Consider the following 17457-nt stretch of genomic DNA (forward strand, 5'->3'; position numbering starts at 1 on the left):
ATACACTATATGAGACATACAAGTCTAATGTATCGAATATGATACTCAAAAAAAAAAAAAAAAAAAAAACATGCAACTTTCTCATCCATTGCACTTGTAGCAACTACATAATTAGTATTTTGGCTGTTCAATATACTGTATTATTTATTTATCCTAGTGAAAAGATATTTCCATCCAGATTCCACAAAGGGTTCAGATTAATTTCATGTGTTGTCCAACAGAAATTAGCTTGATTTGAAAGTAAAAAGTGAAGGCATGAAATACACTTGCAACAAAGTACGTCAGCTAGAGCTGTATACATTTTTCACTGCAGCAAACATCTTGCTGCTCAATTTTTCTTGCCAATTTGTTCAAAGAAACCTTTGATACTTTGATTTACAGAGAGTCTGATGATGGAAAAAGACTCCACATACACCTTATCCAAACTCAGACACATCTGTACGCTGACTCACTAATAACACAGGCTTCCTTTGTTGAAATCAACTGTGGACTTTCCCAGAAGTCTGTTCTGAGAGAGATTCTAGCGAGTGTACATAGAAATAAACAACCTTGAAAAAAGAAAAGAAAAAACAGAACATCTTAAAACAGAGCTGAGCTACAGAGCTGAAATAGCATATATTAGTGGTGGGGATTTTTCAGCAACTCTTTCTTCAAGCTACATTGTTAACACTGGGCCTGTCCCAGTACTCACATTTTCAGTCTTGGCTACTTGAGAGTGAATTAATTAGATATTGTTTGTTAGCAAAACATATTGTGCTGCACATTTTATTGGTGCAGAGATTAGTATTTTTAAAATGCTTTTTAACACCAGTAATTACAAGTATCACAATTACTAAATTGTGGCATTATACGTAGGGTCTATTGAAAGGAATAGTTCAGCCAAAAAAAGAAATTTTGCTTAAGATGTAGAGTTTTATTTTTACTACAAGCACATAGCGTGTGACATCAAGATGTTGATGGAGTGGTGGATTATTTGTGAACTATTGTGATGTTTTGTTTTGATGTACTATCAACAGATAACCTATACAGGATGTTTTTAAAACTGGTCCAATTAAAAATCATAACGGACTAAAAATCACAACAAGAGGTCAGAATAATCATGTATTACAGACACAGCATTGTCATTCAGAGTGTTATTATTTAATAAGTGCATTCTTGAATATGGCACAAAAATGTGCTTTCAAGTATAAAAAACGTAACTTACCAAGATAAATACAATATGTCTAGCTACATTCAAAATCCAATACTTCACTTCCTACCAGAATTGTATTATTACTGTAATAGTAATAATATACTGACTCTGTTTTAAATACACAATAGTCAGGTTTGAATATTTATCATCATTAAATATCGCTTGCTCCACTGCTAGCCACATTTAAGCATGTTTATACTTTTTAATGGAATACATTTAATTGTTTTCTCATTGATGAGACTGATGCTTTTTCTTAAAGCAATTTAAACTAATGCATTTTGAATAGAAAAAATGCCATGATTTTTTTTTATAGTATAGAAATCTTACTTTAAGTTTAGTACTTTAAACTAATCCACATTTCACATATGCAATTCAAAATGTATAAATCCTAGACTGTATTTAATCTTTATTTATTTATACAGGGGAAATGAGTATGTCTTAAAATATGTTCTTACAGTAAGTTACCTGGTTAAAATCACAAACTTGTTAAATAAACAGCATAAACTAGTAATTCCACCTAAACAATATACATTCAAAATATACATTATTATTAAGATTTTGGACGTACTTTATATAAAATGTCTGTCTTAAATACATTTAAAAAGTGGGATCAAGACTCTATAAAATATCCTCTAATAACAGTAGACCTAGGGCGTTGAGATCCTCATCCCACTAGATGGAAGCATTACTTCACAAACTCTGAGTATAACGCCAGTGAGCAGTGGCAGAACTGTGTTATTCACTGTGTCCCTCATGGAACGTTTAAGAATGGCCTGAAATATCTTAACAATACTTGACCCTTTTGCAACCAGTGGGGAACGTGAAATCTAATAAATCCCAAGGGAAATTGCATTTGTACTGCCATTTGCTGGCTCATCAGCAGTGTTGTGTGTAACGCGTTACAAAGTAACACATTTGGACCTACTTTGTACACGTATAACATGTTACAGTAACGTAACTACTTTTCCAGGTAAGAAGTAGTGTAACGCGCTACTACTGAAAATTTGGTAACGAAACATATTTAATTTCTAAATTCTGCACAAAGTAACTTTTCCAATGGTTAGATTTGACAGTGAAACTGCCATCTGCGCAAATCTTTCAATCAAAGTCAAACTTTCGTTCATTATCTGGCTCGGCTCGGTGTTCATCTTCAGTTCTCTCTTCACAGCAGTTCAGTCAGTGTACAGAGTACATGAATTACTCTGGGATATTGGTTTGTTTTAACTCAGAGGGAGTGTCAGCCACATTAAAAAAGTTAACAGCTTAAGTCATTTGTGAATTAATGCTTATTGGAGACGTGAACCGTTTCAAACGATTCAGTTCGATTTGGTGAACTGGTCCGGTTACATCGAGTGATTCATTCGAAAAATCAGATATCACTACACTGCAGTGAACGCGCTCACAACAGACCCGGAAGAAATGACAATGCTGAATAAAGTCGTCGTTCTTGTTATTTTTTGGAACAAAATGTATTTTCGATGCTTCAACAAATTCTAACTGACCCTCTTATGTCTCATGGAATACTTTGAAGTTTTTATTACCTTTCTGGACATGGACAGTATACCCAAACACTTTCAATGGAGGGACAGAAAGCTCTCGGACTAATTCTAAAATATCTAAAAGGGTTACTTCACCCAATAATCAAAATTATGTCATTAATAACTTACCCTCATGTCGTTCCAAACCCGTGAGACCTTCGTTCATCTTCATCACAGTTTAAGATATTTTAGATTTAGTCTGAGAGCTCTCAGTCCCTCCACTGAAACTGTGTGCATGGTATACTGTCCATGTCCAGAAAGGTAAGAAAAACATCATCAAAGTAGTCCATGTGACATCAGAGGGTCAGTTAGAATTTTTTGAATCATCGAAAATACATTTTATTCAGCATTGTCTTCTCTTCAGGGTCTGTTGTGAGATTTAAAAACACTGAAGTTTATATCAGGTTCGCGAATGAATCATTCGATGTAATCGGATCTTCTTGAACCAGTTCACCAAATCGAACTGAATTGTTTTAAACAGTTCGCGTCTCCAATAAGCATTAATCCACAAATGACTTAAGCTTTTAACTTTTTTAATGTGGTTGACACTCCCTCTGAGTTAAAATAAACCAATATCCTGGAGTAATTCATGTACTCAAACAATACACTGACTGAACTGCTGTGAAGAAGGAACTGAATATGAACACCAAGCCAAGCAAACAAAAGATTGACTCGTTCTCGAGTCAAGAACCGGTTGCATCGGTTTTCGGATCACCAGTAGTTCTTTCGGAGAGTTCGATTCAATAAACCGGTTGAAGAAAACGGTTCACGGTTCTTTTGCGCTCTACGTAATGACGTCATTCTGTTAATTTCAGATGGTTACGGTTATTGTTTTTAATAGCCAAAAGGCAGTTTGGCCTATTAAATACCAAATAAACATCTTGTTTATGTATCCTTTCCTTCTTTCTTATTTGTTGCTTCAAAAAAAAAAAATCAGAAATCTGTAATGGAATCGGCCAGTTTGCTTATAAAAAAACTAAATAAATCGGAATCAGAATCAGAATCAGAATGAGCTTTATTGCCAGGTATGTTTACACATACGAGGAATTTGTTTTCGTGACAGAAGCTCCGCAGTACAACAGAATGACAGCGACAGAACATAAAACACATAATAAAAGAATATAAAAATACAAAAATACAAATAAGTAGATAAGGAATGACAATATACAAATTGACAATTGTAGGCAGGTATATTACAAAAATGCAGTTATGTATGTACATGTATATTATGTGCAAAATTTAAGTGTATACTAAGTATGTGTGTTAGATAAATTAAGTGTATGTGTATATAAATATAAAGTGTAGTGTGTTCAGTTAGTATCAGCTGTTCATAAGATGGATTGCCTGAGGGAAGAAACTGTTCCTGTGTCTGGTCATTCTGGTGCTCAGTGCTCTGTAGCGTCGACCAGATGGCAACAGTTCAAAGAGGGAGTGTGCTGGATGTGAGGGGTCCAGAGTGATTTTAACAGCCCTTTTGCTCACTCTGGATAAGTACAGTTCTTGAATAGATGGGAGAGTTGAACCGATGATTCTCTCAGCAGTCCGGACTACCCTCTGTAGTCTTCTGAGGTCAGATTTAGAAGCTGAGCTGAACCAGACAGTTACTGAAGTGCAGAGGATGGATTTGATGATGGTGGAGTAGAACTGTTTCAGCAGATCCTGTGGCAGGTTAAACTTCCTCAGCTGGCGAAGGAAGTACAACCTCTGCTGGGCCTTTTTCACAATGGAGTCAATGTGAATGTCCCACTTCAGGTCCTGAGAGATAGTGGTGCCCAGGAACCTGAATGACTCCACTGCAGTCACAGTGCTGTTCATGATGGTGAGTGGGGGGAGTGCAGGGGGGTTTGTCCTAAAGTCCACGGTCATCTCCACCGTTTTGAGCGTGTTAAGCTCCAGGTTGTTGAGAGTGCACCAGACAGCCAGCTCTTTAACCTCCTGTCTGTAAGCAGACTCGTCACTGTCCTGAATGAGGCCAATGAGTGTGGTGTCATCTGCAAACTTCAGGAGCTTGACAGAGGGGTCCTTAGATGTGCAATCATTAGTTTACAGGGAGAAGAGCAGTGGGGAGAGAACGCAGCCCTGGGGAGCTCCGGTGCTGATTGTACGGGTGCTGGATGTGTATTTTCCCAGCCTCACTAGTTGCTGCCTGTCTGTCAGGAAGCTGTTGATCCACTGACAGACGGAGGTGGGCACGGAGAGCTGAGTTAGTTTGGGCAGGAGGAGGTTTGGCATGATCGTGTTAAAAGCCGAGCTGAAGTCCACAAACAGGATCCTCACATAGGTTCCCGGTCTGTCTAGGTGTTGCAGAACATAATGCAGTCCAATGTTTACTGCATCGTCCACAGACCTGTTTGCTCTGTAGGCAAACTGAAGAGGATCCAGCAAGGGTCCAGTGATGTCCTTCAGGTGGGGCAGCACCAGTTTTTCAAATGACTTCATGACTACAGACGTTAGAGCCACAGGCCTGTAGTCATTTAGTCCTGTAATTTTGGATTTCTTTGGGATGGGGATGATGGTGGAGCGTTTGAAGCATGAAGGGACTTCGCACAGCTCCAGCGATCTGTTGAAGATCTTTGTGAAGATGGGGGCCAGCTGGTCAGCACAGGATTTCAGACAGGCTGGTGTAACACAATCTGGGCCTGGTGCTTTTTTCCTTTTCTGCTTCCGGAAGACCTGGCGCACCGCATCCTCGCTGATCTGTATTGCAGGTGTGGGGGAGAGGGGGGATGCAGGAGGTGTGAATGGTGAGAGTGCTTGATTGGAGAGGTGTTCAGGATGGGTTGCAGGAGCTGTTAATGGTGTGAACGGTTGTGTGAAGAGGTGTTCAGGGCAGGTGATGGGTGTTCTTTCAAACCTGCAGTAAAACTCGTTCAGATCGTCTGCCAGTCGTTGATTCTCCACACTGCTGGGGGGTGGTGTCTTGTAATTGGTGATCTTCTTTAGACTTTTCCACACTGATGCTGAGTCGTTCGAAGTGAACTGAGTCCTTATTTTTCCAGAATAATTCCTCTTTGCCACTCTGATCTCCTTTTCCAGTGTGTATTTAGCCTGTTTATACAAGACATTGTCCCCCTTCCTGTAAGCATCTTCTTTGGCCTAACGGAGCTGTCTGAGTTTTGCAGTGAACCACGGTTTGTCATTGTTGTAATTTAGTTGATTCCTGGTAGGAATGCATATATCCTCACAGAAACTGATATATGATGTTACGGTCTCTGTGAGTTCATCCAGATCGGTGGCAGCAGCTTCAAAAACACTCCAATCAGTGAGGTCAAAACAAGATTGTAAATCCTGCTCTGCTTCATTAGTCCATCTTTTTACAGTCCTTAATACAGGTTTAGCTGATTTTAGTTTCTGCCTGTAGGTCGGTATAAGGTGAACCAGAAGGTGATCAGAACGCCCCAAAGCTGCTCGTGGAACAGAGTGATATGCATCCTTTATTGTTGTGTAACAGTGATCCAATATATTACTGTCTCTGGTGGGACAGGTAACATGCTGTCTGTATTTTGGCAGTTCACGGGAGAGATTGGCTTTATTAAAGTCCCCGAGAATGATTAAAACAGAGTCCGGGTGTTGTTGTTCTGTCTCTGTGATCTGCTCAGCGAGTTTCTGTAAAGCCAGACTTACTTGCGCTTGCGGAGGGATGTAAACACTAACCAGAATGAGCGAGTGAAACTCCCGCGGCGAATAGAACGGCTTGCAGTTGACAAACTGCATTTCTAGATCAGGACAGCACATCTTCTTTAACACAGTTACATCTGGACACCACCGTTCATTGATGTAAAACCATGTCCCGCCGCCGCGCGATTTCCCCGTTGATTCTGCGTCGCGATCCGCTCTAAACAGCTGAAAGCCCGGCAGATGGAGCGCGCTGTCCGGTATGGCGTCATTCAGCCAGGTTTCCGTGAAACACAGAGCAGCAGAGTGTGTGAAATCCTTATTTGTCCGTGAAAGCAGAAGGAGTTTGTCCGTTTTGTTGGGTAGAGAGCGTAGATTTGCCAGATGGATGCTAGGCAACGACGTTCGAAATCCGCGCTTCCTGAGTCTGACGAGCGCGCCAGCTCGCTTTCCCCGCCTGCGCGTCCTGAAGCGTTTGATCAGCGCCGCTGCTCCTCCGATAACAATATTCAGTAAAACATCTGAATAATTGAAATCCGGAAAAACATCTTGTGGTGCGTTCTGCCGAATGTTCAGCAGTTCATCCCTGGTGAAACTGATTGCAGGAATATAACTAAAGACAGGACAAACTAACAAAAAGACAAAAACATATGCAGAGCACGTCACGGAGGCAGCCATCCTGTACCGACGCCAAGTCATTTGGAATCGGAATTGGAATGAAAAATCATGATCTTTGCATCACTACTTTTATTAAGGCATGTTTGCCTTTCCAAATCATGCCTATTCAATTGAATTTTAAGAAAAATCTAAATACGCACATTAAAAAAAAAAAGAAGTCTTGGCAAGGTGCAAGATCAAAGGGTGAATAAAAAAATAGAAAAAAGAACTTGTTTGCCTAACGAAAGTCTTTGACCGAAACATTGCTATTTTTAATCATTCTATTGAATTTGCCACAGATTAACTTCACTTGAAGTGTAGTAAGATCTATAACCAATATGAATGCAACTGAGCTAAATTTCAACTGTCCCAGATAAGAGTATGAAAACTTACTTATGCAATGAAATCTTTTATTTTTTATACATTTGCAAAGATATATATATATTTATATATATATATATATAAATATATATATTTTTTCTTTACCATTATTGTGTAAAGCAGATTGATGTGGGAAAAAATATATTTAAAGCAGCTTAACATAAGGCAGCAATGTAACAAAACCTGAAAAGAATTAAGGGTTATGAATACTTCCGCAACGCACTGTAAGTGCACTACTTTTTCACAAGGGGTGTCTCCACCCTGCCACCCAGAAGCAGATAGGAGGCCCCAATTTATGCTCCGTGACTAAAGAGGCCCTATCATATATTTTGTCAAAACATGATACGCAGCCTCACCATATGTCTGCCCCTCATACAGACTTCTATACCATTCATATTCAAACAGGGTAATCCGAAACACAAAAGTTCAGGCAATTGTCAAACAGAGCAGGGCAAGAGAATAATCCAAAAACAGGCAAGATATCCAAAAAACACAACTAGACTAAACAGGCGAGACTAGACAGAACTAGAATAAACTAGTATATCAGGACTGGCTCCGGAAAGAAGCTATTGCTAAGCAGAGATAAACGCTAACTGTACTCAGCCCTGAATAGTGGCTATAGGGCCTTGTATTTAAAGTGTGTGTGATTGGCTTTAGTCGAGACTCTAATCAGTGAAATGGAGCATGAAAAATTTAGTCCAGGGTGATGTGTAACAGTTGGTGTAGTGTGAGAGTCAATGTAATTGAAAGGCGACCTATGGTGGTGAGCAGACGGAAAACCACGGACAGAATTCATGATTGTTGGTGTCCTGGCCAAATTCCACTGGCCCTTTTCAATCATGGCCTCCTAATAATCCCAATCAATTGGATCTATCACTCTCTCTCCTGTCCACCTGTAGTTGGTGTGTGGTGAGCACACTGGCACCGTTGTATTATGGCTACTGCACACTGATGGTGGTTGAGGAGAGACCCTCTCATATGATTTGAAGTGCATTGGGTGTACAGCAATAGACAATAAAGCACTATATAAATGCATCATTCATTCGTTCATGAGTGGATGTCAGCAATCATTAGTCTGTACAAGATGGATGTTGAAGTCACCAAAGACAACAAGTGGACTGCTATCAGGGAATGAGGATAGCAGCCCATCCAGCTCCTCAATAAATGTGCCCAGTTGCCCAGGAGAACAAAAAATTACTATAATATGGAGTTGTACAGAAGCTGTTACCACAATAACATGAGATTCAAAATAATAATTACTGCATAGGGAAGAGTGGATTGAGTATTTACAAATGTTAGAAATGAGGAGACCAGTACCCTCCCAACCTGACGGGGGTGTGAGAGAAAGAGAAATTGTTAGAGAGCAACAGGGGTTTCTTAGTCTTCTGGATGAATCCAAGTGTTAGTAAAGCCCACAACAATGAGAGTAGATGGAGAAATGATGGCTGGAATGTAATGTGCTTTGTTGACAGCTGACTGACAATTCCAGAGACCCACAGAAAAAGAGAGAAGTGCAGTAGAAGTGGTGCAGATAGGACGCAGGTTAGCAATATTGCGTTGCCATCAGCATTTGATGTTAGAGTGTTTTTGAGAGAGAACAGGAATGTACTGGAAACACATGGTAGATGTGAGAAAGAGAGGGTGTAGAGAAAATTAAAGATACTTTGGTGCCTTGTCGGTGTCTTTGCTCAATGGAGTCACAAGTCTTTATGCATGTCTATTGGTCTTCATACGAAAAGGCTGAACACAAGGGCTGAACGCTTCCACCGACGCTTCCATGTCAGCACACAGACAACAAATAAATATATAGCTTATCGACTGTTGGATGTGGAGGCTTTGATAAATAGCACACCAAAAGCCTATAGCAGGTGAATGGCTCAAATCGAAACTGTGGGACAGTTCCCCACTTAAGTGCAATAAATGAGCAATATACAAACCGGATTCCAAAGAAGTTGGGACACAGGATGCAATGATGTGGAAGTTTCAAATTTCAATATTTTATTCACAATACAACATAGATGACATATCAAATGTTTAAACTGAGAAAATTTATCATTGTAACGGAAAAAACGTTTATTTTAAAGGTCACGTTTTGTTGATTGTGTTTACAGTGTGCAATATAACGTGTTCATGTTTCGCGTGTAAAAATACACAATTCACCTATACCGCTGTTTTCACTGTCATAAAAACAGGCTGATGACTTCCTTATTCTATAAAGTCCCTCCTTCAGAAATACATAACGAGTTCTGATTGTGCCAGCGGTTCCTGTGTTGTGATTCGACAGCAGCTTAGCGCACGCTGCCCTCCTGGAAACGCGATTGGGCTAGTTTTGGACTAGTTTTGAGAAGCAAGTGGGCAGGATTTGTTTTGAAAACCTGACAATCCTGATCTGAACACACGTGCTGGAAATGTACATCTGATCACAGAACGACTGACTGACGAGATTTACTGACGAGATACGCATTACATCGCATTCAATTTTTTTGCACAACACTACCATCTAGTTAACAAAGCTAAACAGTGTTGCCCTTTGTGTAATGAGTTACAGAAACTGTTAAACGCACCAACTTAAATAATAAAATACACTTACCGGTTGTGGTCCATAAACAACGCCTTCTCCAGACAAAGAGGGAACTGCTCCATCTTTCAAGAATAATCTTTGTGCGAATCCTGAATTAAAACTGATTGAGATCGAGAAAGCTGTCCTCAGCAAAATGTGCTGCACATAGTTTTACATGTCACTTGGATTCTAATTTTCGGGAACCGAGTTAAACATAAATTGTAACCATTCACTCTGAGATGAAAATAACAGTGTTTCGACGACATGGCGAAAAACTCAAATGCACCTCTTCTTCTTCTCCGTGGCCCCCTTTTTTGTGTATTCCCGTGGACGGAGTTTAGTAAAAAAAAACGGTTATAGTGACATCATTACTGCAGGAAGTAGAGGGATGTAGTCCAAACCGGTCGTTCGATGTAGGGCTTTGAAATTTTTACAGATATTATTTATACTCTAACAACAACATTACACACTAACTAAAGTTTAAAACATGGGATCACGAAGAACGGGACCTTTAAATTTCATTGCATCAACACATCTCATTCATGAATTCACGCTTAGATATGATTAGCTGAGGTATGGAATGCCTATTTACCATGCTGTCCAGGCAAGGGCTCCAAGCTCAGGAATGGCCTGAACCTAGAGTACCGTCCCCTTCCCCGTCTAGTTGTAAAGTGAACTCTAAATGAGGTGCTGGGGTGGAGAAGGGATAATAATAAACCGTCAATGGATAGAGGTAAGTCAGTGGTATTTATGCTGTGGTACTGATTACTTGATTGTGGTCCACTGGTGTTGATTAGGCTAAGTATCTAAGTGCTCCTCCTGAACCTTGTTACTAAAACATCATAAAAAGTTGGGAGAAGGCCATGTTTTCATGTCTTTTTTTAACAGTCTGCAAATGTCTGGGGACTGAGAAGGCAAGTTGCTCAAGTTTAGGAATAGGAATGTTGTCCCATTCTTGTCTAATACAGGCTTCTAGTTGCTCAACTGTCTTAGGTCTTCTATGTCGCATCTTCCTTTTTATGATGCACCAAATGTTTTCTATGGGTGAAAGATCTGGACTGCAGGCTGGCCATTTCAGTACCTGGATACTACTTCTACGCAGGCATGATGTTGTAATTGATGCAGTATGTGGTCTGGCATTGTCATGTTGGAAAATGCAAGGTCTTGACTGAAAGTTGTTCAAGAACTTGGATATACCTTTTAGCATTGATGGTGCCTTTCCAGATGTGTAAGCTGTCCATGCCACATGCACTCATGCAACCCCATATCATCAGAGATGCAGGCTTCTGAACGGAGCGCTGATAACAACTTGGGTTGTCCTTGTCCTCTTTAGTCCGGATGATATGGCATCCCAGTTTTCCAAAAAGAACTTTTGGAAATTTTGATTCATCTGACCACAGAACAGTTTTCCACTTTGCCACAGTCCATTTTAAATGAGCCTTGGCCCAGAGAAAATGCCTGCGCATCTGGAACATGTTCAGATATGGCTTCTTTTTTGACCTATAAAGGTTTAGCCGGCAGCGGCAAATGGCACGGTGGATTGTGTTCACCGACAATGTTTTCTGGAAGTATTCCTGAGCCCATGTTATGATTTCCATTGCAGTAGCATTCCTTTATGTCATGCAGTGCCGTCTAAGGGTCCGAAGATCATGGGCATCCAGTATGGTTTTGCGGCCTTGACCCTTACGCAAAGAGATTGTTCCAGATTCTCTGAATCTTTGGAAGATATTATGCACTGTAGATGATGATAACTTCAAAATCTTTGCAATTTTTCTCTGAGAAACTCCTTTCTGATATTGCTTCACTATTTTTTTGCCACAGCATTGGGGGGATTTGGTGATCCTCTACCCATCTTGACTTCTGAGAGACACTGCCACTCTGAGGCTATTTTATACCCAGTCATGTTGCCAATTGACCTAATAAGTTGCAAATTGGTCCTCCAGCTGTTCCTTATACGTACATTTAATGTGTAGCTCTCATGAAATCCAAAATGAGCCAATATTTGGCTTTACATTTCAAAATGTCTCACTTTTAACATTTGATATGTTATCTATATTCTATTGTGAATAAAATATAAGTTTATGAGATTTGTAAATTATTCCATTCCTTTTGTACAGTGTCCCAACTTTTTTGGAATCTGCCAGACTCTATTCCATGCCCCCATAAACTGGCTCATTCAAAAATGCCCCCACGTCTATGTAGCAGAAATGACTCGAACCAGACAAATAAAAGAGTCGATCAGGGCTGTGTTTGAAACACGAGCCGAATTCCTCAGGAAGTCATAAAACATTCTGTGCCACAAGTCCCAAGCAAGATGAGCAACCAACTTGTTCACACAACAGCTTTCAACGTTAACACCACTAGAACAATTATTTACAATTTCAATTCGAAGGAGAGAAATTTGGTGTCAAATTTGTTGTTCGTAATGGAAATGAAACGCTGGACATCACATGTAAACCCATGAGAGTTAAACACTTCCATTGACCTCCCCCCACCTACCAGAACCAGACTGAAATTCCTAAGGGGGAAGGGGGCTTTGAACCTCTGGTCTCCACAGAAGTCTTTGTCAAGAGAATGGCAAATAAACTGTCTTTTGTACATATATATGGACCAGAATGAACTCAAAAAGACTTATAAATGAATCAGTCCATCGCTTCACTCCATATTCATTTATGTGTAACCCACACATTTGACTATCATGTTATAATCACTTATTGTGTATGTCTTTTAATAACTATGGGATAGCTTAAGGATACATAGTCATGTCTAGTATCTATGTAATCGAATCTGCTTGCTTGAATTAGTCCAGACAATCAAAAATTTGTCAAATGTATCATTTTTGTGTCATAGGAATCATGTCCAAAATTAGACCCTGCAAGAGCGGGAAAATTCGGACCACATGCTTGGTAAGATAAACATATGATTTATGATGCCCCCGAGCCAAGACAATATCTGATTGGTCAAGACAACATTTGAGGTGTGGCCAACAGGCCAGTTTAAATACTCAGGACACCATAAAATCCTGCTTTTAGTCTCTAGCTATGCTTCTGCTACTGGTCATGTATGCTTTTAGTTCTAGCCTTGCTTTTGCTATCAGTCATGCCAGCTTTTAGCTTTGCTTCTTAGCTTTAGCTTTTAGCCATGCTGTTTGTCATCACTGTTCTTTGAGCGCGGTTCCCGCGTGCTTCAGCCTGCACGCCTGCTGTTACTTAGCCACGATGAGAAGGAACAACACCTAGTCTCGTCAAACTTTACTTCTTTTCTTTTCCGTTTAAGAGTTTCGTGTCCTGAGTTAAGTTTTGTAATGTCGAGTCTCCGACGACTGACCTCGGGTGCCCTTTCAACTTCAACAGGCCACACAACTCCATCTTCAGCCAACGTCCAACCACGGCCTTTCCAAGACGTCACTTCAGCGACTACTGAACTTCAAGCCAATCAGCGACAACTTTACACAGGCAATGTACCTTCAGACATTTGTGCTGGTGTATCTAATATAATTTTAACCTCATTGAGGAACTCAATGCGATGGTTAATTAAGTGATTGATGGTTGTTCATGTCTATACAATTTAACGTATTGCTGTAAACTTGGCATTCCACATTTCCATTCTCTTAAACTCATCTTTCCCTAACTTTCGATCTTCCTGCAACTTGTGTGAATGTGTGAGTGTGTGCGTTTGTGTGTTAGATTAGTTTATATGTCATAGATTTATCTAATAAAGCCTTATTCATATTGAAAAGAGAAGTATCTTGTGTTTTGTGCTTGCAAGTTAATGTCTTAAACTGCCGATCTTGTTACTGTGCTAATTGATAGTGTTTTCGCTATACTTTGGATATTAATATCCAGCGCAGATTTTATGTTAAACGGCTCGTTCAGTGAATCGCAGGGCGTCTCAGTGATCAGCCGTGAAACAGTGATTCTGTTCAGATTCCCTTTAAAATCTTAAATCATTCCCTTTGAGCTAAATTGACCTGTTTCCCTTACATCTATGTCACTATGTGAAAATATTTGTGTAATGCTGGCCAAATGTTCACGCAAAGAAAGAAGGTGTGGTTTCAGTAACCGCAGTAAGTGTTGAAGCAGCCTTGTCAGGGATATGCTGCGTGTATCTAGACGAAAGCAAAAGCACTTTATTTGAACTTCCAAAAGTAAATGCATTTAGGAATCTTTAAGATTACTTACAACAGAACAGCAATGCATTGTATGGACAACCTTTTCGTGAACCTAGGAGAGGAGGTAATTCTGACTTTGCTATGACAATCTGGCGTTTCTGAATCAGCTACTGTAAGTATGTTTTTTATTAGTTTAAGTATTTGCTATTGACTGTTCAAATGCAGAGTTTGCATGTTGTGTGTGTGTTAGAGAGATACAGGGTCACAGTGTAGTCAGCTGTCTTAACCGTCCGTGGCTTGTGTACTGCATGTCAGGGTTCTGTCACTTCAGTCTAGTGTTATTTATGGTTTTGTGACAGAGCCCTGACACTCTCCTCATGTCATTGTTTTCATGTAAGTGCGCAACTTCGAGACTGCTCGAGCCGTGTGCTCTTGTCTGCGTGTCCTGTTTTATGTTGGAGCGTGGTGTTTGGATCCCGGCACTCATGTCTTGTTGAGTTTCGGTTTCATGTCGGGGACTGGACACTCGCGCTCCATGTTCTGTCTTGTTGTGGTAGCGTGCGGTCTCAACCGTTGTCTTGTATTGTTGCATGCAGCTCGAGTTATCGGCTGCGTGCTTTCTTGTTCTATTTTGTCTTGTGCTGTTGCACGCAGCTTGGTTTTTGCTGGCTGAGTGCTGTCTTGTGTGAACATGTGGCTTATGAGTTTGCTCATTAGCTGCGTGTTTGTGTCTATTTCAAGCCCATGGATTGTGATTGGTTTGATGGCCATTAACTTTTTTGTTTTGTGTGAGCACATGGCTTTTGTCTTCATTCTGATGTGCTCTTGTCAATTGTCTTGACCCCACCCTTCTTGTTACCTGATTATTGATGTAATTTTCCCCACATGTGTTCCCTCGTTACCCTCCTCATTAGCTCCCTATTTATTGTCCTTGTGTTTGCAGTCTGGTTGCTAGTTCGTTGTCAAATATTTGTCTGTGCACATGTAGCACCCTGACCGCCTGGTAAGGGGAGATATAGAGTTAATAAAAGACACAGGACACGGAGCTGCTGCAATATCTTCTGAGTCTCTGTATTGTCTGACATTAATGCAAATAATTCTGCATTCTCATATGTCATATAAAATGCATAACAACATACCTCTTTTAGAGAAAAACACAATATATGGAAAAATATATAGAATTACTCACATACAGCTTCTCAACAGGTACTGTTTCCTCCAATTAAACAAATAATTTCAATAGAAACTTGAATTACAATGCACATTAATACTACTACGTACTGTATATTGCATACAATATTCACATGTAATACTCTACATTTTAAACATATGTGTCGTTTACCATATCTTCAACTCTTTTAAACTTCTAAAATTAGCTCAAGAATTATAGCATGTCAGCAAAACTAATTCTCTCTTTACACACCATTAGTATGAACACATATTACACTTTCTCTTATGAACCAACAGAATACTTTTCTTTAAGCAGTCACCTGTAACTTAATTGTTAAATTAGTTCTCAAAAACACCAATATGGTATTCATTCACTCCGTTTTCACATTTTTATGACCGCATGGTCTCTGCCACTAGTTTACCATTCAACAGTTGTACATGTGATACACACGCGGTAAACTTCAACCAAACTTTTAAACATATATGAATACACTTCAAACAATGACACTTGCCATCTTTTTTACAGCCTTGACTTATATAAAGTGCATTTCCACTACAATTTACTAATATCATACCTGGTTAGGGGAGATATAGAGTTAATAAAAGACACAGGACACAGAGCTGCTGCAATATCTTCTGAGTCTCTGTATTGTCTGAGCAGCGCGCCCCCTCCCCCAGCAGGTGAAAGTCGGGAGGCAAAAGTAATCAAATAATCGATCACCCATACTAGGCAAGGAATACCAATCACCATCATCCAAAATCATACACTATGCATTAACAGCATTTAGTTTATTTTTCAATGATAACAACATATTCTAATGACACTAATTATTATTAATTATATATTTTATATATATATTTTTATACTTCATATATTTTTGTAACCACCACACTCTCCCCATCAAAAATAAATGTCGTCCCGACATTACTCTCCTTTTGCTTCAACCCAAAATAAGAAATTTTATTTCTTCTGATAATGTTGTTTTATCTCAATGCTCTACTGATTGTATGCAATGTCTCACTACCTATGTTAACTGTGAATAAAGGCATGTGTTGGAAACTGCATCATCTTCCTTCAAACCCCATTCATTTTTTCATTTTCTCTGTCTCTTCAGTATACATACAAGTATACTGGTTGATAATGCTGCATTGGGTAAGTCCATGGAGGTAAGTTTTGCATCTCGTATGACATGGGTTGAAACGTTGTTGTGTTTGTAGGCACTACATTATAACATGCGGGAGTACCCAAGTGATCATAAGTAAATGTCTTTGGTGGTCTCCTTTCTCTCTTAGGCCATCTGTATTCCTGTCCTATTTCCCTGTCATGCTCACCCAGTCTTACAGGTATATCTTCCATTTTATCAGGTCTTTCTACATGTTGTTCCTCCTCCATCACATCAACTTCTTGTTGAGGTATCTCCTCATTTTCCATTACAAGTTCTGTTCCACGATCCCTTGCTCCTTCTTGACCAATTTCTTCCCTTTCCTTTTCAGGTTCACTGTGCAGGATAACTGGTAAATTTCCACTTTGTAACTCTCTGTTTCCTGCCTCAGGTTGCTGAACCTGGACTTCGTGTATGTATTCATCTTGCAAGTTTTCACACCCGGATTGCTGATGCTGGACCGCAGGTACGTAATTATAGTAAGAATAACCTTCATCCTCATCCTGTTCTTCTTCCGGACCTGGTTCACATCTATTTACTGGTTTTGGTCTTTGCACTTGTCCCTTTGTCTTTTCTCACTTTCCAAGATCAGTCTCCAATGGGAGATAATCACAAGGCATCAAGAGGTTGCGGTGGAGAACACGTGATCTTCCTTTACCATGTTCTGGTTTCACTTCAAAAACCGGGCCTTTTCCTCCTATTTGACGCACTACTATGTGTACAATATCTTCCCAATGGTTTCGAAGCTTCCCAGTACCACCTCTAGATGTCAAATTCCTCACCAATGCGCGATCTCCAGGACATAACATAGAACCCCTCACTTTTCCATCATAGTTCCTCTTGTTTCTTTCTGCCACCTTCTTTGCAGTCTGTCTGGTGATTTCCAATGCTTCCTTCATTTCTTGTCACCATCTCTTCACATACTCTTTATAATCAGTAGTTCTGGTTTCGATGTCAAACTGAACAATAGATCAACGGGTAATCTTGGGGACCTTCTGAACAGTAAATAGAATGGTGAAAATCCTGTCACTTCACATCGTGTGCTGTTGTATGCAAAGATGAGTTTGTTG

General features: G+C 39.8%; 1 protein-coding gene across 1 annotated transcript in view; it reads right to left on the bottom strand.

Moving 5' to 3' along the window:
- Positions 1–17457, bottom strand: part of LOC132108176 (high affinity cationic amino acid transporter 1-like) — a 207795-nt gene that overhangs the window by 24154 nt on the left and 166184 nt on the right. The window lies entirely within an intron of this gene.

This window comes from Carassius carassius, chromosome 28, assembly GCF_963082965.1.
Source record: "Carassius carassius chromosome 28, fCarCar2.1, whole genome shotgun sequence".
Classification (NCBI taxonomy): Eukaryota; Metazoa; Chordata; class Actinopteri; order Cypriniformes; family Cyprinidae; genus Carassius; species Carassius carassius.